We start from the raw sequence: 21,619 nt of genomic DNA, 5'->3' as shown, positions 1-21,619 counted from the left end.
AAGTCTTGTCTGCCTTGACTATATAGTGCAGATCTGCACTATATAGTCAAGATTGTATGCAAATCAGATGTGCCTTCAGATACTATCCACGATCCGATGGGATCGTGGATAGTGTCTGAAGGCACATCTGACCGTGTGTACACACCATTAGTCTTGGTAAATGTGATAATGAAAATAAAACATAACTAAACGACTTTAGGTCTCAAATATACAGGAGAGTGGAGATGCTAAAAGAAACAAACATTTTTAGTTTTTAACTAGTCAGATAAAGAACCATCAATAATATGGGGTTTAATTTACTAATGCACATACTGTTTAGTGGCCTGTCATGCCCTGTACTTATGGCGGCGGTTCGCTTCAGCAGCATGCCGCAGTAATTCATGGGTGGGAATCGTTGCAGTGAATCAATGGCATGCATAGGCGCACAGCATCTATTTACATTGAGAGGAAAGCTTTGGGGCAGCCCAGCATGTCTGTAAGTGCTAAACAAGCCCCCGACAGGGACTAGCACGGGGAATGTCAGGAGACCGGTCCACTACCAAATGTGCAACGGAGAAGCTTCTCCCTTGCCAGCTAACGCATTGCCCAAAGCCCACCTTAGCATGAGCACTAAGGTTTTGCAACATAGCACATATACATCGGTAGCAGACTCATTGATTGGCAAGGTTGTTGCCATTGGGGGCACATCACCACATACAGTTTCTTATATAGAGCGCACAGATTCCGCAGCGCTTTACAGAGAATATTTGAACATTCACATCAGTCCCTGCCCCGGGTGCCGGACGGCTGACACAGTCGGGATTCAGACAGTCATCACACCAACGTCGGGATCCCAACTGTTAAAACCCCAACACTCGGGGTCCCGACAGCCACCGGCTATTTTCCCTCGTGGGGGTCCATGACCCCCATAGAGGGAGAATAAAATAGGTGGCGAGCCCACAAGGGGCTTCGCTGCACTCACCACACTGTCTGAGTCCGGGCAGTCGGGATCCCGAAGTCGGGCTAATGACTGTCGGTGTGCTATACCACACCCCCTGCCCCAGTGGAGCTTACAATCTATATTCCCTACCACATTTACACACACACAGACATTCTAGGCTTAATTTATTACTCGCCCATCTAACTGCTAAACAGAGAAGACACTCCATAGAAACATTTTTGTTGCTTCACAGTACAGTGTCGGTACGCTTTACACCACTCCATCTGATGCTTTGGGAGAGCCCCAGAACTAACTAGGCTGTGGTGCTAGTGAAGCCCAGGGTATTATTGAAAGCTAAATACGTGCAAATATTTACAATTTTATAAAAATGTAGGTGAATCACTGAGCTGTCCCGAGCTTCAATGCTGCGGTTTAAAGCATGCACCGACTTAAAATAAATATTTTTGTAAAATATACTTTAAATGTATTGAAGAGATCCTGCACTTGCATCCCTGCTGGTCTAGGTGGAATCCAGGAGGTATTTGGGCCTCCCAATTTTCTCCCAGGAAAACAGAATGCCTACTTTTATAGCCTCCCCATGAAAGTAGCATGGTAAGTCAGAGAAGAGTAAAGTGGTAACTACAAATACTATCAAGGAGACCAGTTCTCAATCTTTTTTTTTTTTTTTTTTTTTAAAGATGGCTGTATGGTCTCTATTTCTAAAGGTCCCACACACTGGGTGACTATGCCCAGCGAGTATGGACAGCGATGGTGCCAATCATCGCTGCGGGGAAAGTCTCTTAGTGCATACACACTGAGCGACTTTCCCTCTCCCCAGCGCCGATGCAGGGGAGAGGACAGCTTTGCATAGTGCAGTGCTATGCAAAGCAGTCCTGAAAGCCGCTCATCTGCTGGTATAAACAGCAGATGAATGGCTTTCCCGGCAATGATGCGGGAGCGCACAGCAGTGCTCATCACTGGGGCATACACACTGGGCAGTTTTGAGTTGAAAGCTGCTCAAACTGGGTGTTTTGAGTGACTTTTAGCTCAAAGTCGCCCAGTGAGTATGGGCCTTAATCGAGGTAGCCGAGGAGATGAAGTTAGTCCTGATTTGTTTCCAGGACTCTTGACATAATTGTTTATTAAAATCACATTTCCAATTCAGTTCGTGATCAACTAAAGGTTAAAAGTAATGAGCTATCATAAGGCTGTAGATTGAGGACACTAGGCATTTGCTAGGTGACCTAAGAATACGAAGACATCACAGTGGATCTAGTTGACACAGAATGTTGAATACAAGACTCAAGTATTTTGCAACAATAATAAATTTGCTAGCAAATAGTTTGTATAAACTTATGGACAAAACATAAAAACAATAAATGAAGAAGTGTGGTTTTCAGTGCAGGCCATTGACATCACAAACCATAATACAAGTAACATTATATAGAGCATGACAGGGAAGATGGCCCAGTATCGTATTAACAAGGTAGCCATGGTATGAGTCATATGAAACTAAGTAACACCCGGTACTTATGTACTATCTGGGCGCCCGATTTAGAATCGGGCGCATCGCATGCGACCATCGGATGCGATGCCCCGATTTTTCCATAGGAATCAATGTTAAAATGGACTGAGTCCATTTTAACATGGAATTCAATGGGAAAAAGGGGTCCTTTTCATACCCCTACTATCCAAGTGGGCATGGAGTTGGATATAAACCTGTGGCGAGCGTAGTGAGCCACCGAGCCCCGCGAGGGGACACAGAATACCGTCCCCTCGCGGGGCTCGCTGGCTTGCTACGCTCGCCACAGGTTTATATCCAACTCCATGCCCACTTGGATAGTAGGGGTATGAAAGGACCCCTTTTTCCCATTAAATTCCACGCTAAAATGGACTCAGTCCATTTTAACATTGATTCCTATGGAAAAATCGGGTCATCGCATCGCATCCGATGGTCGCATGCGATGCAATGCGATATCGCATCGCATCTGATTGTATGCCTTAACTTAAGGCATACAATCAAAAAATCGGGCGCCCAGATACTACATAAGTGCCTAACACCCTGCATAAACTGCACAAGAGCCAAACACTCTTAAAAAGTATACCCAGGCAAAATGTTGTTAAATAATTAACTACTAGCAGCATTAGCATATTTAGAATGTAGCCACCTGTGCCAGATTCAATTAAACTTAGATTCAGCTTGAAGGGCGATAGAGGTCTATTGTGAGATATAGTATGATCAACTAAGGCAAAGGGAAAGTGGGAAACCTGTACACGGGCAAAACAATTATTAAATGGTTTCTTTAATGCAGTAGTTACCCACAATTGTATCGGGGTATAACTCGAGAATCACTCGGTAGCTAATTAATCCAGTGGAGGTACTCCCACGAGACATGTATTCGACCAGCATACCCAATACACATATCGTCGTGGTCAAGGCAGGTGTATTAAAGGAGACAATTATTCCAATCACCTGACTACAGAAATGAGACATCCTTGGCCATGTTCCAAAAATTACCTTAAGAGTTCACACACTCTGAACAATAAGCATCCAGTTCACCACCAAATCTAAGGCGTTGTTCAGGAATGAGATAAGTCCTATGCAATATAAATAATTTGATTTATTGTTAGACTCGTCAGGACTAGAGAGATCACTAGACCATCTCTAATACTGGGTAGATTACTTGAATTATGGATATTAATAATAAAGATACACATACACAATACAGTTTTACGTGAGCTAATGGAAAAGGGTACTGAATTGCGCAAATGATTTTAACAAGGTATAGACTTATCTCATACTGAATATTCCTCTACTACCCCAAACTGCCCTAACCTCTAGGAAAAACAATTCCATTTTACAATGGGGTAGGGAATGAGCAAAATTGTAAGAGGATAGAATGAAATAAAGGATGTCAAACAGCAAACATTATATAGTGAGGATGTTCTGCAGAATTTGAACATTTTTGAACATAGCATTAGTCTAGAATGTCAGAGCTGTGGTGAAGACAATCAGAGATTAACAGTAACTGAAAGAACAGCTGAATCCAGAGGAGAGGGTATGGTAAAGTTATAGAGGCAGCCGGCTTTTGAGGAATAGGCAAGACATGAAAAGAGGATGAAGTCAGGGTGGAGGGCATCAAGGTTGAGATGAGTAAATGTAGCCTTGTGAGAGGATTTAATCAGTGGATCAGGCTGATAACTGCATAGCATATGGCTGGTACTGATCAGCAATGAACGGACAGTCAAATATGAAAAATCTTGCAACATGCCCAACTGATCTGATAGTTTCATGTCCGCACCTGGCAGTTATGCATGGCAACAACATTTACCCTTTTCCTTCACAGGGAAAAAAAATGGGGGGAAAGTTTCCTCACTAGGGAAGAAGTGTATATAGTGAGGATATATACACTGATCTCTCACAATGGGGCAGATGTATTAAGCCTGGTGATGAGATAAAGTGGAAGGTGATAACGCACCAGAATTATGCATGATCTCCTTCCACTTTTTCTCCCAATGTATGGTGGGTTTCAGCTTGTCAGATAAAAGGTCTGTCAGCATGGTAAACATCAACAGTGTAGGCCCAGTTTAAGGATGACCTAGAACACTTTGCATCAGAGCAATATCGTCTAAATGCAACTGTTACTCTTGGAATCAACTTCAGACCTATTGTCTGTTTTATAAATGCAGAGACAGACAGAATAGCCCACACCTGTCCATGAAACATGTTTTGAGGCAATTGTCTAATTACTTTTCATCCCTTGAAAAATGAAGTGGCTACATATCAAACTAATGCCCCCCATACACAGTCCGTTTTTTCGGTCCGTTATGTACACATCGGATCGGATCGCATCCCTAGTGCATGCACTGCGATCCGATACGATGTGTACCTAGTACAAAAAGTATGTGCAGCACATACTTTTTGTACCGCACTATGTGATGCGCGGGAGCCGGACGCAACGGAGCGTCTATGAGCTCCTTAATACCTAAATCTTTCCTCCAATTTAGATTCAAGTACCCTCAAATTCAAGCAGATATACTACAACATAAAGCCTAATACATTATGTAACCTGCTGATATAAAAATGGGTAGTGTCCAAACACAAGTACCCTGATGATGAAATAATAACATTTAAAAATGTTGGCCGGACATTTAATCTACTTTATTACCCGAATGCTGCTTGGAGAAGTTTGCTATAGCTACATACATACATACACACACACACAGACATACAAAAGAAAAAGTAGACAGAAAAACATTTCTCTGTCGTCTCTTTCTGTATCTTGCAGTTTTACATAAAGTTCTGTCATGTTAAGTCCAACAAAGAAATACTTCAATTTGATCTACTGGTTTCAATATAAACAAATGGAAAATGCAGAAAAGAAAACCAATTGGTGTGTGACCGCGGAAGAATGCTTTCACTGCAGAGTCAAACAAAGTCTCTACTGTTTTGTGGTAGCTGCATGGATCAGACAAGCTACGATCCACTCAAACATTCCATGAACTACATAATTTGCAGTCAGTCTGTCAGTAATTTCTACAAATCGGTCAGTATTTTTAAAGCGGTAATCATTTAAAAGGAATAACCAACCTGGTTTTGCCTTGTAAATGATTGCTACTTTAAAAATACAGGTAGACTGGCAAAGACCATGGTATGCCAAGACAACTCAAATATACGTTCCCACAGGGTATTTTCAGGGCCACTAGAAAAAAAGCACAGTATATAGGTGAGCACTTAATACAAACTTGCCTTGCTCTATTACTGCTACGATTGCTTATTTTCCATCTTTATGCCATCTTGCATCCTATCAGCATTGCCACAGCCCTGTCTTTAGTTTACTATGATCTTCTCCAACTATGCTACTTCACTCAAAGCTCCTATACGCTAATATTCAAATACAAGGTCTCCTTTCCTTGAAGTACCTCTTCCTCTTCTCACAATATTCCCGATTCTCCATCACTCCCCAAATTAAGTCCATTATCATGCTTCTTACACCTTTTTTTAAATTTCCTGAACCTGTGCTTTAATAACTCAGAAGTCCACTAAAACTCTCACTCGGACCTTAAATGCTGTTACTATGACGGTGTCCCTCTCCACACAAATCTATCATTCTCCACCCTCATCAATTGTCCTTTTAATCATCCACACAGTTGCTTTACTCCTACTTTTCGGAGCTACACACCTTTCTATACATTGAGTGGCTCCCATAAGGCAGGGGTTCCCAAAGTTTTTGAATCAAGGCACCCCAAAGCGCCAGAAATGTTTTCGCGGCACCCCTAGGCTAAAATTTTCTCATTGAGAAAGTCAGAAACAAATATAAGTTAAATAAATTGTGCTTATATCTCATCCTTAGGATCAGTTATGTGGTAATGGACAGGATTTGGTACTGTCTGTCCCCAAATTGACTATTATAATGGACATAAATAATTTGAATTGGTCCTGGACCATCAACCCAGGGCACCCCTGCAAGTCCCACAAGGCACCCCAGGGTGCCACAGCACACAGTTTGGGAACCACTGCCATAAGGAATACAATTCACACTCTTGCTACAAGGTCAATGGCCAAACCTTTTCCCTCTACATTTCCAAAAAGATTATTTAAAAAAAATGTCTTCATCCAAGGATTGATGCCTCTCCTTTTCCATGATCACCACTTCTCACTCTCCTTCATGACTTCTTCAAAATTGTGTCTTCAATATTAAATAGTTCTTTATTGCAGTATACAAACAATTCCTCCAAACTTTCCAACGCCATCCATTCTCCCTAGCTTTGCCATCCAGTTCCCTTTACAATACATAATCTACATTGGTCTGTAGTTATGAATATATGTTAGTATACTGTATACTACAGAACCTTTGTGCTTCCACATAATTCCATTTTTCACAATTTACATACAGGGAGAGGGAACAAGGTAGAACTACTCAAAAAAAAAAAAGGTCCAAACATCCTTAATAAGCAGACTAAAGAAGAATATATTATGGGAAGTTACTAGTATAACTGTTGTATATAACTGTTGTTGATTTATTAGACACCTCAGTAGGGAAAATCAAGGATAAGTGGACACAAATAGGACTAAGCACTTTACTCATAAGAGATTGCACCCTAATGGAAAAACAGCACATTAGTATGAAGACTGGGACAATTGTGAAGTGTAGCATTGTGAGTAGTTGAACCTAACATGGAGATGAGCTTTCAGATGTAAATTAGAGTTCAATAAGGTTTAGTAGTGAAATAAATTATTGGGGAACAGCTTGGGAAAAAGTCTAGTAAGTAGGAGAAGGAAGTGATTATCAGATGTGATGAAAACTGAACAGAATTTTTTTATTTTTAAAGAGTAGTTTTGTTTATTGGTACTACTGTACATAGGAGCAACTCAACACTATGTTACATATGATGACGACGACTGAGGAATCTGTTGCTTCCATTATCTTCATTCAAGGCCTTATCACTTGCAGCCATGACTTTACTAGGGTTAATTCAAGAACCCTGCTTCTTTCAAAACCAATGTGGTTCCTCTTTGCTGTCTAGGGTGTCAGCACAGGCCTGGTCTGTATACAAGTGCAGAAATACAGACCACACTGTGCTAGACGCACAACAAAGCACGGCCCCCCAGACAGGGAAAAAACTGCACAGGTTTTGGATGATACAAGGTGCTAGAAGGAACACTACTTTACTTACAAGATTACATGAACTGCCTCACACAGAGCATCCCTAAAATACTGTTGTAAATATCCAGATGACCAGATTGGGTACAGATTATATCACCAAAAAATTTTAAACGGTGTGCAAATGTGAAAATAACAGGAATATAACCCTTGTCAAGCGAATAATACCAGAAGCATGGTGTGAAGCCATATATACTGATTAAAAGCCCTTTAAAATGATCGCTTAGCCCCTTATCTGCTCCAATCTCTGTCGTCATAGCTCTCTATATATCCAGCAAGTTTGAAACAAATCATTCTGTTAAGGAATAATTTGGTCTAGCTTTGCAAACTCACATTAATACACAAATAAATAACGGGGTTTTAGCTCGTGGATTGATCAATGCACTATGCTTGCAATCTACTATCAAGTGACCCCATTTTACTGTAAGTCCTACTCGAACACCCATACAAGAACCTGGCAACTGTAAAGGTGCCCATACACGTTACAATTATTGTATACAATATCGCATCTCGGTTTTGCGGTGAGATGAGATCTAGTACAAAAAGTATGTGCAGCACATACTTTTTGTACTAGATCTCATCTCATTGCAAAACCAAGATGCGATGAGATGCGATATTGTATACAATAATTGTAACGTGTACGGCACCTTAAATCACAGTCACTCTGAATATATGCTTGATTCTTGGTTTAGAGCTCACCTTTCAACTAACTCATGGCTTTTAAAGGTGACAGAATCACAAATACAACTCCTGAATTACCACTTAGGAAGCAGCTGTCACAGGTTTAAGATAAATTAACCCAAATGTATGCATACAGCTCCCATTGTCGCATGTATTGGTTTAACTTATAATTATTTTTTTTTACATAGGATTCAAGGAGTTTCCCTGACAGAATGATCATACTACAGTACAGAAACAATTAGAATACAGTACCGAAACGATGATAAATTTAATTACATTTAAAAAAATAATAAATTCTTGAGGCACATGTGGTCAGTTTAGTGGTTAAGATATGTTAAATGTGTATCATTTGTATGTGGTTCTGCAATGGCATTAATGTGGAAACATGTAGCTAAAAATTCTGAATTTTAAGAACATTCCATATGAAATTATAGCAACCCCAAGTCATTGTTTGCCACTGTAAACCATCTTCAGTTGGTGAGTCAGTACAAAAGGCCATAAAATTCCATTCATTTTAAGCACAGCAAAGAGCACTAAACCATAAATCAGAAACATAGATCATATTGTATTTATTGCTTATAGGTGTAATAGGGTAAAAAAAACAAAAATAATGTAAATCATTCATAACAAATGTTGGTACTGCTTTCCTAGCACGGCGCCCACGATCTAGATTTTATGTGTGGGGCTGATATCTCATGCATCCTATGTGTTTGTGCGGCATAAGATGCATGAGATGATGCAATCGATGCGATCGACGAGATTAGCATCTCATGCATCTTATGTGTTTGTGCGGCATAAGATGCATGAGATGATGCAATCGACGAGATTTTTACATTGGAATCAATATAAAAAGCCCCCAAAACCCCAATTTTAATTGCTAACCCCCCCTCATGGGTGAAATGGCCCCCCCATTGTTAACGCCACCCCACTATTGACGCCAAACCGATGCGTAGCGAGCACAGCGAGCCCGCGAGGGGCGGCGGTACGCGTCCTCCGACCTTTTCTGCGCTCGCCACACTATATAATATCAACTCCACGCCGACGTGGATAGTGGGGGTATGAAAAGGTCGGAGGACGCGTACCGCTGTGCTCGCCACGCTTCGGGTTGGCGTTGATAGTGCTGGTGGCGTTAACAATGGTTATTGGGGGCTCACGATTTTTTATCTCATGGATCTCATGCATCTTATGGATGCATAAGATCCATGAGATTAAAAAAATCGGGTCCATCGCGTTGATTGTATGGGCCCCATACATCAGCAATCACAATTTATGGATTTCCAGATACAGAGATTTTTGGGCCAGATAAATGGATTTTACAATCTATCTGACTTTGCCAACACATTACAGATTTATTTCAGTGATCGGCAGATTTTTCCATCTAAAGATTGCATCTTCATATCTGGAAATTGTCCAATCGATTGTCATTTCAGCTGTTCATAATGTAAATAGATGAAGAAGACGAATTGGGAATGCCCACACATAAAAAAGATCTGCAGATAATACCAGATTATTAAACATGTTTAAAAACCTGATTAAGCAATCGATTGGCGATTTTGATTGGGATTGCCAAAAGGGGAGCCCACACATCTAAAATTAATTGTGGCAATCATCTCCATATCTGAAAATTGTCACAATTGCTGATGTATGGGGCCCTTTAAGTACCTTAAACTTAAGGCATACAATCAATGAGACGGGCGCCGTGCTAGGAAAGCAGTACCTAAATGTTAATATCTAATAATGTTAAAGTAATACAAGAGGAGGGGGGGAGAAACTAGGACAGTGGTCCCCAAACTTTCCTGACCGGGGCGTCCAAGAATATTAGCATTTGTTCAAGGCAACCCTTGTCAAAAAGTTTCTTATGGATTTATAAATTTTAAAAAAAGTAAATTGTGTTTAACGGTCACCCTCGGGTTCAGTTAGGTGGTGGGGAACATAGAGGTGGTTCTAATTGTACATACATTTTATGATTGGCAGCCACCAGCACTGGTTTTGCCTATCGCTTTGAGCATAAATATTTTGTTTTGGTCTTGGACGCCCACCCTTGCAAACATCCCGAGGCACCCAAGGGTGCCTAGGCACACAGTTTGGGAACCACTGGACTAGGGTCATCATTGTTTAAAAGAGGAGAATCCATCCTTTCAACATATGTTCCCTTTCAGAGATTACAGCCACACCCAAACAAAATAAAAAATAAGAATCTAAAGCCCCGTACACACTACATGAATATATCAACTGTGCAGCGTATTGAACAACCCGCAATTTGATCATTGAACATTATCGTTCATTGTCGTCACCAGGAACGCCGCTTAACATGCAGTCACTGACGATAATCAGATTTCACTGCAGGTTTATGTTTAGACAATTGGGGTTATTGTTAATTATACAATGGAGGATGCATCGTTAACCATTTTGCTGCCCATACATATGTGCGATTGCATTCGATCTCGGGTTCCCTTGAAGCTCACCATTCGATAAATCGCATGACATTTGCATTTTAGTGCATTCGATCATGTGATTTATCGAATGTACCGTGCAATAAAAAAAAATTGGCGGGATCTCATGGTCGAATGCGATCGCGTCGAATGCTACAAAAAACACACCAGATTATCGAACATATCTTGAGAAATGTAAATAGAGGGTTGGCCTATCTGGGGGATAGATAAACAAGCAGCCATTTTAACTCTCTGCACTCCTGTTTCCTTTGTGACTAGAGAGGTTTGATTTATACCTGCTGCTCGTTACACATTGCTAACTACCGTGCACTGCTTTGTTCTGCCTGGCATTGCAAAGTGCTTCTATCCTGCTTTGTCTTGAGATGGATTCTGCAAGATATCAAGCTCTGATGAGCTTTGCCTCTCCAGTCATGTGCACTGTGGGTGGAAAAGGAGTGGCCAGGAAGTGTCCTGTACTCTTCAAGAATCGCACGTCGCCATTTAGAAAAATTGCATTCGCACAAAACAGCATTCGACCGCACATACAATTCGAGAAATATTATGTGCAGTACATAAGGCAGTGAGACGCGACATTCGAGCGGCGTGCCCGCGCATTTGTGCATACAATCATTCCATTTCTCGGGCAGATGTGGTCGAAATCGAAGGATTGCATGCAATATCTCATATGTATGGGCAGCATTTGAGTGACGACATCTGTGAGATGTACAAAATATCTGCTAAAAATGCTAGCGTCGCTCGCATTTGTTATATAGATTCAAATACAATTTTTTTGTAAAAATAACAAAGTTGTTTCCCCTATATAAAAAGGTAAACATTACAGGTCTGCATTATGAATAAAAATGTTTGCTTGGCAATTTTCACACAATTTTTTACCAAACTCACAAGGGTTAATTATAGTGGGTATACACTGAATGATATGCACAATGATATAATTTGCTATCTACAGTTGTTTTTGTGCATTTTGTGAACAAAAATCATAGTGTGTACCCCAGCATAAGACTGGTGGCTACCTCTCCTGTCCAAATAAAATCAGGAATACCTATTTTAGACAGAAGTTAGGCAACTCTTTCAAATGATGGGTCACTTTAGTACTTACTGCCCGGTGATCTCCAGACAATGTTATGTGAACTTTCGCAGCCATAACAACGCCGACAGCTTTGTAGAACCTGCTTAATATCTCAAACCATGGGATTGATACGAAATCCCGGAGGTCGGAATCCTGGCTTTCAAGATTCCGACGCCGTAATCCCGACAGGAAGGGGGGGGGGGGGGGGGGTGGGGGGGGGTGGTTCACTTCTTTAATTTACTATTATCAAATTAAGTTGAACTCTAACATACCGTATACAACTTGCGGAATTCATAAGAAAGGAAAATGAACAGACACAGGCCACACATTCCCAAATTATCTTTCCAATCAGATAGAGCACAGACTAAAAGAAAACTGGGCCTAAAACCTGCGAGTTTACAGGCTTGCTAGACCCAGCAAATTCCCAGGTCATATCTGGAAGGGGTATTAGAGAGAAGTAAGCTGTTCTGGTAAAAACAATGACTGTCTAACTGGTTAAAATATTGGTTGCGTGCACGGAGTGTACCTTATTTTGTTTAAGTGGTCAGCCAAATTGAACAGTTAAGCCTCATACACACTGGGCATTATTGACCAGCATGTATGAGCAACGATGATGTGAAATGCTGCCATGTGAAAATCACTAGACGGAAATTTTTTTGCCCGTCACATGGTGTGAACCACTTTCCATAGTAAGAGACTATGGAAAGTGGTTCACTCAGCTGGTCAACAGCCTGACAGATGGCGATTATGCAGGATCACACACAAGCAGGGCGCTTACCACCAGGTAGACCACATTTTATTAGAAATTTACATGAGATACTAAAAAAAAATATCAGATTGTTACCTGATAATATGTTTTCCTCTACTCCACCATGGCAGCCAACACCTGTGGGTTATCTCCCTTCTGGGTAGTACTTGGAAAGGAAAAAAGACATCCGGCCCCTATATAAGGCTCCTCCTCCTGGGCCTCCTTGTCTTCATTTCTCCAGCTTAAATATAAACTCATAGTTATTGCATAACAACAAATTAATAACACAGGGTCGGGAAAATATGCTGCCATGGTGGAGTAGAGGAAAACATATTATCAGGTAACAATCTGATATTTCCTCTACCTCCCCCATGGCAGCCAACACCTGTGGGAGGTACCCGAGCAGTACTATAAGGGTGGGTTCCCTCTGATAAACGTAAGATAATACACACACATACTATATATTGTGCCTAAAAAGTGTTTTTTTTTTTTTTTTTTACAAACCCTTGTTTGTCTAGATTGCTGCGCTTAGCACTTTCCGTCCGAATTTTGCGTCTGCCGAGGACATAACATCTATTCTGTAGTGTCTCGTAAAGGTGTGGGCCGAAGCCCAACCTGCTGCTTTGCACAAATCTGTAATGGACGCTTCTCCTTTTTCTGCCCACGATGTGGCTAGTGCTCTCGTAGAGTGCGCTTTTAACCCTGATGGTAAGACTTGGTTATTCATCTTGTATGCCTCTTGAATACAGCACCTGATCCATCTGGCCAGTGTCAATTTTGAGACTCCTGATCCTTTTCTACATCCTTCTGATAAAACAAATAAATTCTTTGTTTTCCTGAAGTCCTTTGTTCTTTCAATATACACTCTAAGTGCCCTCACTACGTCCAATGTGTTCAATTTCCTCTCCTTCTCATTACTCGGATTTTCACAGAGGGATGGAAGTACTATTTCCTGGTTTACGTGAAAATTTGAAACTACCTTTGGTAGAAACTGTGGGTTTGTCCGCAACACCACCTTACTTTCGAAAAAGTTTAAAAACGGCTCTTCCGCCCATAGGGCCTGTAATTCGGACACCCTCCTGGCCGACGTTATGGCCACCAGGAATGCCACCTTCCAGTTCAGGTACTTTAGAGGAACCTCCGTTAGGGGTTCAAAAGGTTTGTCCATTAATGCTTTAAGGACCATGTTCAAGTCCCATGGTGCTAGAGGGTTTTTGAAAGTTGGTCTTATCTTTCTGGTTGCCTGTATAAACCTTTTAACATACTTGTTTTCTGCTATATTCTTATCGAGCATAGCTGCCAGTGCCGAAATCTGTACCTTTATTGTACTCAGAGACAGTTTCTTTTCTAGTCCCCTTTGTAGGAATCCCAGAATCCCTGGTATTTCCCCAGGAGACTGCTGATTTTCCGCACACCAAGAACTGTACTTCTTCCATACCTTATAATAAGATTTTGAGGTGGACTCTTTCCTCGCTTTCAGCAGTGTGTTAATCACGGTCCCTGAGAAACCTCTCCTTTTTAAGTTTCTGACCTCAACAGCCACGCCGTCAAGCTCCACGACTCTGGTTGCGGGGACTGAACTTTCCCTTGTATCAACAAGTCTGTCCTTTGTGGTAGTTTCCAGGGCTTGTCTATTGCCATGTGAAGCAACTTCGGAAACCAAGGTCTCCTTGGCCAATATGGTAATATTGCTATCACCGTTGTCTCTTCTTTTTGTATCTTCCTTAGCAACCTTGGTATCATAGGAAGGGGAGGAAAGACATACGCCAATCCCTTTGGCCATTTGCAAGTCAGAGCATCTATTTGTGACGCTTGATGTTCTTTGAACCTTGAGAAGTACTTCATGACCTTCCTGTTTTCTCTTGTGGCCATGAGATCCACTTCTGGAAGCCCCCATTTCCCTACCAGGGTTTTGAAGACTTCTTTGTTCAGACTCCATTCTCCTGGAACACATGTAGTTCTGCTGAGCCCGTCTGCCAGGGTGTTGTCCTTCCCTGCCAGAAATACTGCTGACATACTCTGCACGTTGTTTTCGGCCCAGATTAACAATTTCTCTATTTCCTTCATCATATGTTGACTCCTCGTGCCTCCTTGCTTGTTTATGTAGGAGACTACTGTGCTGTTGTCTGAACGTATCACCACGTCCTTGTCTTTTAGGTTGTGGTCGAACTCCTTGCAAGCCAGATATACTGCCCGCATCTCCCTCAAGTTCGAGTGTGCTGTCTGAAATTTGGATGGCCATAAACCTTGCGTCATATGCTGGTCGCATGTCGCTCCCCAACCTATCTGGCTGGCATCTGTAGTTACCACCACTTGTTGTGCCATGGCGAAAGATTTTCCGCTGTCCAATCGGCCTACGTCCGACCACCATCTCAGGTCCTCTTTTGCTCTGCTTCCCAGCACAATTCTTTGTGTCAGGTTTTTGCTGTTTCCATCCCATTGAGATAGAAAACATCTCTGCATTTTTCTCATATGGAACCTGGACCAAGGAACAGTCTCGAGTGCTGCCGACATCAGACCCAGTGCTTTCATACACATTTCTGATGAGACTATCGATTTCTTGCTCATCGATTTTAAGAAGCTTATTATCTTCTTTTGCCTCTCCTTGGTTAATTTTACATTCATTAACCTTGTGTCTATTGTCACTCCCAAATAATCTCTTTGGTTTGACGGCACCAATTTGCTTTTTTGCAAGTTTATCAACCAACCGTGGTCTCTTAGGCACTCCAACACCCTCTGTGTGTGGTCGACTGCCTGTTCCCTTGACCTTGCTACGATCAATATGTCGTCCAGATAGGGCCATAACATTATGCCTTGCCTTCTTAGCACTGCTATCACAATTACCAAGACTTTTGTGAACGTTCTTGGGGAGGTTGCTAGTCAAAACGGGAGTGCCGTAAACTGGTAGCTTATCCCGCCGACTGAGAAGCGTAGAAACTTTTGATGTCCTATGTAAATTGGTACATGGAGGTAGGCATCTTTTAAGTCGATGGCTGTCATGAACATATCTAGACTCAGATCTGGTAGGATTGTCTTCACCGCTTCCATTTTGAATGCCGTTACATGAATGAACCGGTTTAATCTTCTTAGATCTAGTATTGTTCTGAATCCTCCCGTTGCTTTTCGGACTACAAAGAAACGGGAGTACCAGCCTTCTCCTACTTGTGATTTTTGTACCTTCACTACCACTTTCTGCTGTATCATGACTTGGAGGCTGGATAGTAGAGCTTCCCTTTCTGCTTTTTCTTTGGGCACCGGTGATTCTGTAAAGAACCTCCCTGGTTTGTTTTTGAACTCTATTTTGTAACCCTCTGTTACCACTTCTCGAACCCATTTGTCCGATGTAGAGTACTCCCAAATTTTTGCAAAATGGAGTAGCCTGGCCCCCACAGTCTGTGGACTGGCGTCATTGGGTATTCTGTTTGGAGAAAAATCTGTTTTCTCTTCCCCTTTGGCCACGAAAATTGGATCTTGATGACCAATTTCCTCTTCTGTAGCCTCTACCCGGGCGATAGGCTCTAGCTTCTTTATAGTCTTGAGGCTGATATTTGAACTGCTTATTCGTAGCACCTTTTCTTGTTGCTCTGTCCTGCGGTAGCCATACTGATTTTCCTCCAGAGATTTTCGTTATTATCTCATCCAACTGAGCTCCGAATAAGTAATCACCTTGAAAAGGTAGCGTTAGCAACTTGTTTTTGGACTGTACATCCGCCGCCCAGGGTTTGAGCCAAAGTGCTCGTCTCACCACTGCAGCTGTGGCATTCGCCCTTGCCGCCAACCTCAGAGAGTCCATCGAAGCTTCACAAAGAAATTCTATCGCTAGTTGTATGTTTTGTACACCCTTTAGTATTTCAGATCTTTTGATCCCATCAAGTAAGTCGACTTCTAACTGCTGACCCCATCCTCTAAGGACTCTTGATGTTATAGCCATAGATGCCGCTGGCTTTAAGGCTGCTCCCGTGGTTAAGTGCTGTTTCCTTAAACCTAACTCTATTCTCCGCTCCATCGGATCTTTAAAAATATTTGCATCTTCCAAGGGAAGTGTTGTTTTCTTAGAAATTCTTGCTATTGCTGCATCTACTTTGGGTAGTTCTTCCCAAGTTGCAACTTGGTCACTCTGGAATGGATACATTTTATTAATTTTTAAAGGCACTGAGACCTTTTTGTCTGGGAATTTCCATTCTTCTGCGACTGCATCTTTAAGAGTTTGCGATAATGGAAAACATTTCCCTTTTTTCTTTTTATCCTTAAATAAGAGATCTTGAGGCAGCATACTCTCCTGTTTATCCTCTATCTCCAAAGATTTATGTATCAATAGTATCAGATTTTCCACCATGTCTGGGTTAAAATCTGAGTCTGATTTATCAGCTATCACCTCTTCTTCATCTGCCAGAGCCCCAGCCTCAAATTCCTCTGCTGAGCCTGCAGAGCCTTCACTTGACACTGCCCTGCTTCTTTTGCTTGTGGCTCTAACCAGGTCTTCTTTGGTTACAAATGTGTCAGTCAGCGCAACTCTGAGCATGTCGACTAAACCCGTCATCTGGGTTAGGGGTATCTGAGGTGATTTGCATTGCTCACACACACTGCCAATATTATTGTCAGGTAAATCCTTTGTGCACATCAGACATTTAGCCACGTGCATTTTTTTGTGTTTTGCTTTAAGGTCCCCTTTATCCTTGCTGGAATCAGACCTGTAGCAAAGACACATACCGAGTGTTTAGCTCACAGCCACACTCCCCCTTAATGATACAGGTTTACACCCGGCTTACAGTTGGCTTACCCCGATTTCTTAACGACTGGCCGTTTCTCTTCCTCCATAATGACTTTCAGTTACCTGCTAACAACACATATAAGTTAGCCCCACATGAATACTGCCACTGCGTGTATCCTGCTGATGGACGCCAGCCGTACTCACTGTTTGGCTGGCTGTACTGGGTATAGGTCCTTCCGGCAACAGCGCGCTTGCAGCAGCACACAGAGACTCCAGCGTCTTCCGTGTGCCGCCGCGTCATACTTATGCGCCGCACCCCCTATGACGTCCGTCCGGTCTCACGCACTGATTAACCCGGACCAGGCGCGCACCACTGTAAGCCCTTGTGCCGCCTGAGGACGCCGCCGCTTAAGCCAACTCCACTAGGAAGCGGCATGCAGCACCCGAGGTTTGTCAGACCTCTGAAGGCCGGCACCACCTTCCCTCAATCCCCGGTGCGCTCTGGGCGTCGGGGATAGCGGTTTCGTCGCTGGGGTAAGCCATCACCTTTCCTGCAGGATTTTTCCACCTGCTGCTCCATGCACTACCCTGCTGGAAAGGAAAAAAGACAAGGAGGCCCAGGAGGAGGAGCCTTATATAGGGGCCGGATGTCTTTTTTCCTTTCCAAGTACTACCCAGAAGGGAGATAACCCACAGGTGTTGGCTGCCATGGGGGAGGTAGAGGAAATATATATATAATTTGCACACTGCACTAGTATTATGTCCATTAAACATGGTCATACTCTGCTATGCCCATTACATATTCTGTTGTAATGACAATTACACATTATGGCACACACTGTAATGCCTCTTACACATTATACCAAACACCATAATGCCATTACACGGTAATACCCATTACTCATGATGGCACACACCAAAAGATCTCAGCGGGATGTCAGTGCGGTGGGGGCAGTGCCACTTACAACAAGGGCAGGGTGCATTTTGAGGTTTTAAAAATGGGCAGGATGCGGAACCCTAAAAAAGCAGCTTAGAGGGAATACTCATCTCAAAAAAAGTGAAAAACCCCATGTCGACCTTTTGACTGTTGACCGCCCCATGTGCCGGCCTTGGCTCATGTCGACCTTCAGTGGTCGACCCAATTGCTGTCGCCCTAACGACCGTATACCCTTGAAACAAAGAAAGAGTGGAATACAACAACATAATATATATATTATATGTGCTATTCATATATCATGAGCATGTTTAAAGACAGCAGTTGCTAAAGTGTACACAAGTAGACCAGCAGATGAATGTGCATCCGAATGGCTTAGTTCCACAGACGGGTAACAGTGCATCAATTTATGGGTAATCTAAATCAGGGACTGCTCCAGGTGGCCTCTAAACAAAAAGGGAGTGTCATCTACCGAGCAAACAGAAGCATTGAGGATGCAGTTAACCTAGGGCTGCATTATATCCTGGAACACCTGGATCATCCAGGCACCTATGCGATGGTCCTATTCATTGACTTCAGCTCGGCATTTAACAAAATTACCCCCGCTATCCTACAGCCAAAACTTCTCTCCCTAGGAGTTCCAGAATCTATCTGCTCCTGGATTGTGGATTTCCTGACAGCACGGAAACAGGTGGTGAAAGCCGGAACCTTCACATCCGCCACACGTACGATCAGCACTGGTGCTCCCCGGGGATGTGTTCTTCTCCCCCTGCTCTTCTCCCTCTACACATCTCGAGTGACCAGTCAGTAAAAATCATAAAATTTGCTGATGACCCCACAATCATCGGCCTAATCAAGGAGGCGGATGAGTCTGCATACAGACGGGAAGTGGACAGACTTTCACAGTGGTGCGGCAGAAACAACCTGGACCTAAACCCCGTTGAGATAGTAGTAGACTTCAGGAGAAAACCAAAATGTCAAGGTCCCACTAGTAAGTTCCAACAGAGTGGTGTCATGGGTAGAGACCTTCAAATTCCTTGGGACAAATCTCTAGCAACCTCAGATGGGAGCCCAACATAACTTCCATTGTCAAAAAGGCCAACAGCAGCTGTTCTTTCTGAGGCAACTGAAAAAATTCAACATTCCGCAGGAGCTGCAGCGGCTCTTTTACACTGCCATCGTGGAGTCTGTTCTATGCTCCTCTATTACAATCTCGTATGGAAGGGCCAATGAATCTGACAAACGAAGCCTGCAAAGAGTGGTGAGGACAGCAGAGAAGATTATTGGGTAAGACCTCCCTCCTGCAAGGGAACAATACTAAAGCAGGGTCAAGAAGCGTGCTGGGAAGATTGTGGCGGACAAACTCCACCCTGGCAACTTTCTTCATATTCTCACTTCAGGTCCATCCCTGTCAAGTCATCAAGAACCACAAAAAGCTTCTTCCCGATAGCTATACAACTATAGAACATTGTACTCTAAGAAACTGCTCATCTAAACTCTAGCTGAATTACTCATCATAGTGTTCAATCCGTATCCACATTATCGTTTGTCCAAGACACTGGAAAGTTCAAGGGAAATTGTTCAACAATACAGATGGAGCGTTTCTCTTTTTGCCAGCGGCTGGCGATAGAATTGCCAACCCCGGAAGGGGACGTGCGCAGGAGATGTTTGCACGTCCCCGACAGAGCTCTGCCCACACCCGCTACCAGACAATGAGTGACTGGGCTACGTGTATGAGTGAGACACACACCCATCCCTCAGGTGGAGCGCCTCTCCGCCAGTGACAGGAATCTGGCACTGAATGAGAGGCGCTCCATCTGTATCTTTCACTGAACACATCACCCAGGGCTGGGTGGCCAAACCGGTCATCTACCAATGGTCCACGTTTTCTAAATCACCTAGCTGGTGCTCAGCTGTAGTCATTACTAACATCACATTTTCAAACATGCTGCATTCATTCCTACTATAGATCCGGAGGTTGCTTGAAACTGTTGGTAGACCTGGAGGACTGGTTTAGCCTTGCCTGAGCTGATGTATGGGCCTTTAGATTATTGATAATTTAATATATTGTTGCAATTCTGTGAGACTGAACAAGTCTGCCCAATCACATGTCTACTCAGGCATGCAGTAGCAATTTAGGTCTACAGGCCTTGTGCTTAGACCCAATTTTGTGCCTGCTGGACCACTCTGTGTAACCTGTAACAACTGCTGACTTTGAACAATTCAGATCTAAAGCAGTTTTGTTAATGCTTGCAACGCTGCCTTTGTAGTCCAATTCACTACGTATGAATTTTAACTGTTGTTGGATTTTTGTGGAGAGTAGGAAAACTATACATTTCTATAAATGTTATTGGAACTATATAGTTTTCCTACTCTCCCAAAAAACCCAAAGAAATTACAGAGGGAACCTGACTATTGCCAAAAGTCATCCTTTAAAACCAGTTAAGCTATATACACAGGGACCTTCTGAGTGATATCTACTTTACTATCTTGTCTAGTGTGTATACAAAATATCATTCACAATACATGCTCCTGCATGCACAGATGAGGGAAGACCTCGTTGACTACCATGCTGCAGCTGGGCCCTTCCCCCACCGTCGCTCATTCCCGGACGGCATCGGCATGTATTTATGCACTTGCCGATCTAGTTTAATGTGTATGGGGCTTTAGAGTGTTTACCTGTGGTTACAAAGAATGAGATTGGAAATCCGATAATTAGGATAAAAATAATTAGTAATTTTACATAGTGATCCTTCTAGAAATCAGGGGACGGCAAGGTGCTGGAATACGCAGGCAGTCCGGCACACCAACTTCATCATTGGGGGCGGGTCCAGGGCACCAACATCACTGTTGGGGGCAGGCCAAACCCACTGCGGGGGAGCTGCTTTCAGCTCAAATGCTGCCCAGTGTGTATGGGGCAGTGGTGAGCACTGATGTGCGCTCCTGAATCATAGCCAGCAGATGAGAAAGGGGGTGGACAGCTTTCCATAGCATCCCCCTGGGAAAATCGCTCAGAAGGGCAAAAATCGTTCAGTGTATGCACTGAGCAAATGTCAGCCCAGTGATTTTCCCCATCATCGTTGTGTATGGACATTTAGTTTCAGTCTGGTGAGAAAAGAAGCAAGAAAATCAGACCTATGTTAGAAAGCAGATTTCTGCTATGTGGCACTATTTGCTATAAGTACAGGTTGAGTATCCCGTATCCGAGTATCCGTTATCCGAATTATTCCGAAAACCATACATTCCAGAAAGTGAAAAAATTTTTTTGCTAAAAACTCACTGGGGACATTTGTAACAGCACTACTGGTGACATGATATGCAACTGGCACTATATATGTGCAAGAAAATGATTGCTTGGCATTCAAATTCAATATCTGAGATAGTACACAAATTTTGTTCCATGTTTTTAAACCTTGTTTTTTGAACAAATAAAATATATTTG

The 21,619-nt window shown here is 42.7% G+C and overlaps 1 protein-coding gene across 9 annotated transcripts in view; it reads right to left on the bottom strand.

Annotated features, from left to right (window-relative positions):
* Window positions 1-21,619, bottom strand: part of NF1 (neurofibromin 1) — a 234,410-nt gene that overhangs the window by 202,178 nt on the left and 10,613 nt on the right. The gene's annotated exons all lie outside the window — the stretch shown is intronic.

This window comes from Crinia signifera, chromosome 2, assembly GCF_055691185.1.
Source record: "Crinia signifera chromosome 2, ASM5569118v1, whole genome shotgun sequence".
Lineage (NCBI taxonomy): Eukaryota > Metazoa > Chordata > Amphibia > Anura > Myobatrachidae > Crinia > Crinia signifera.
This window is presented reverse-complemented; position numbering and strand designations above follow the sequence as displayed.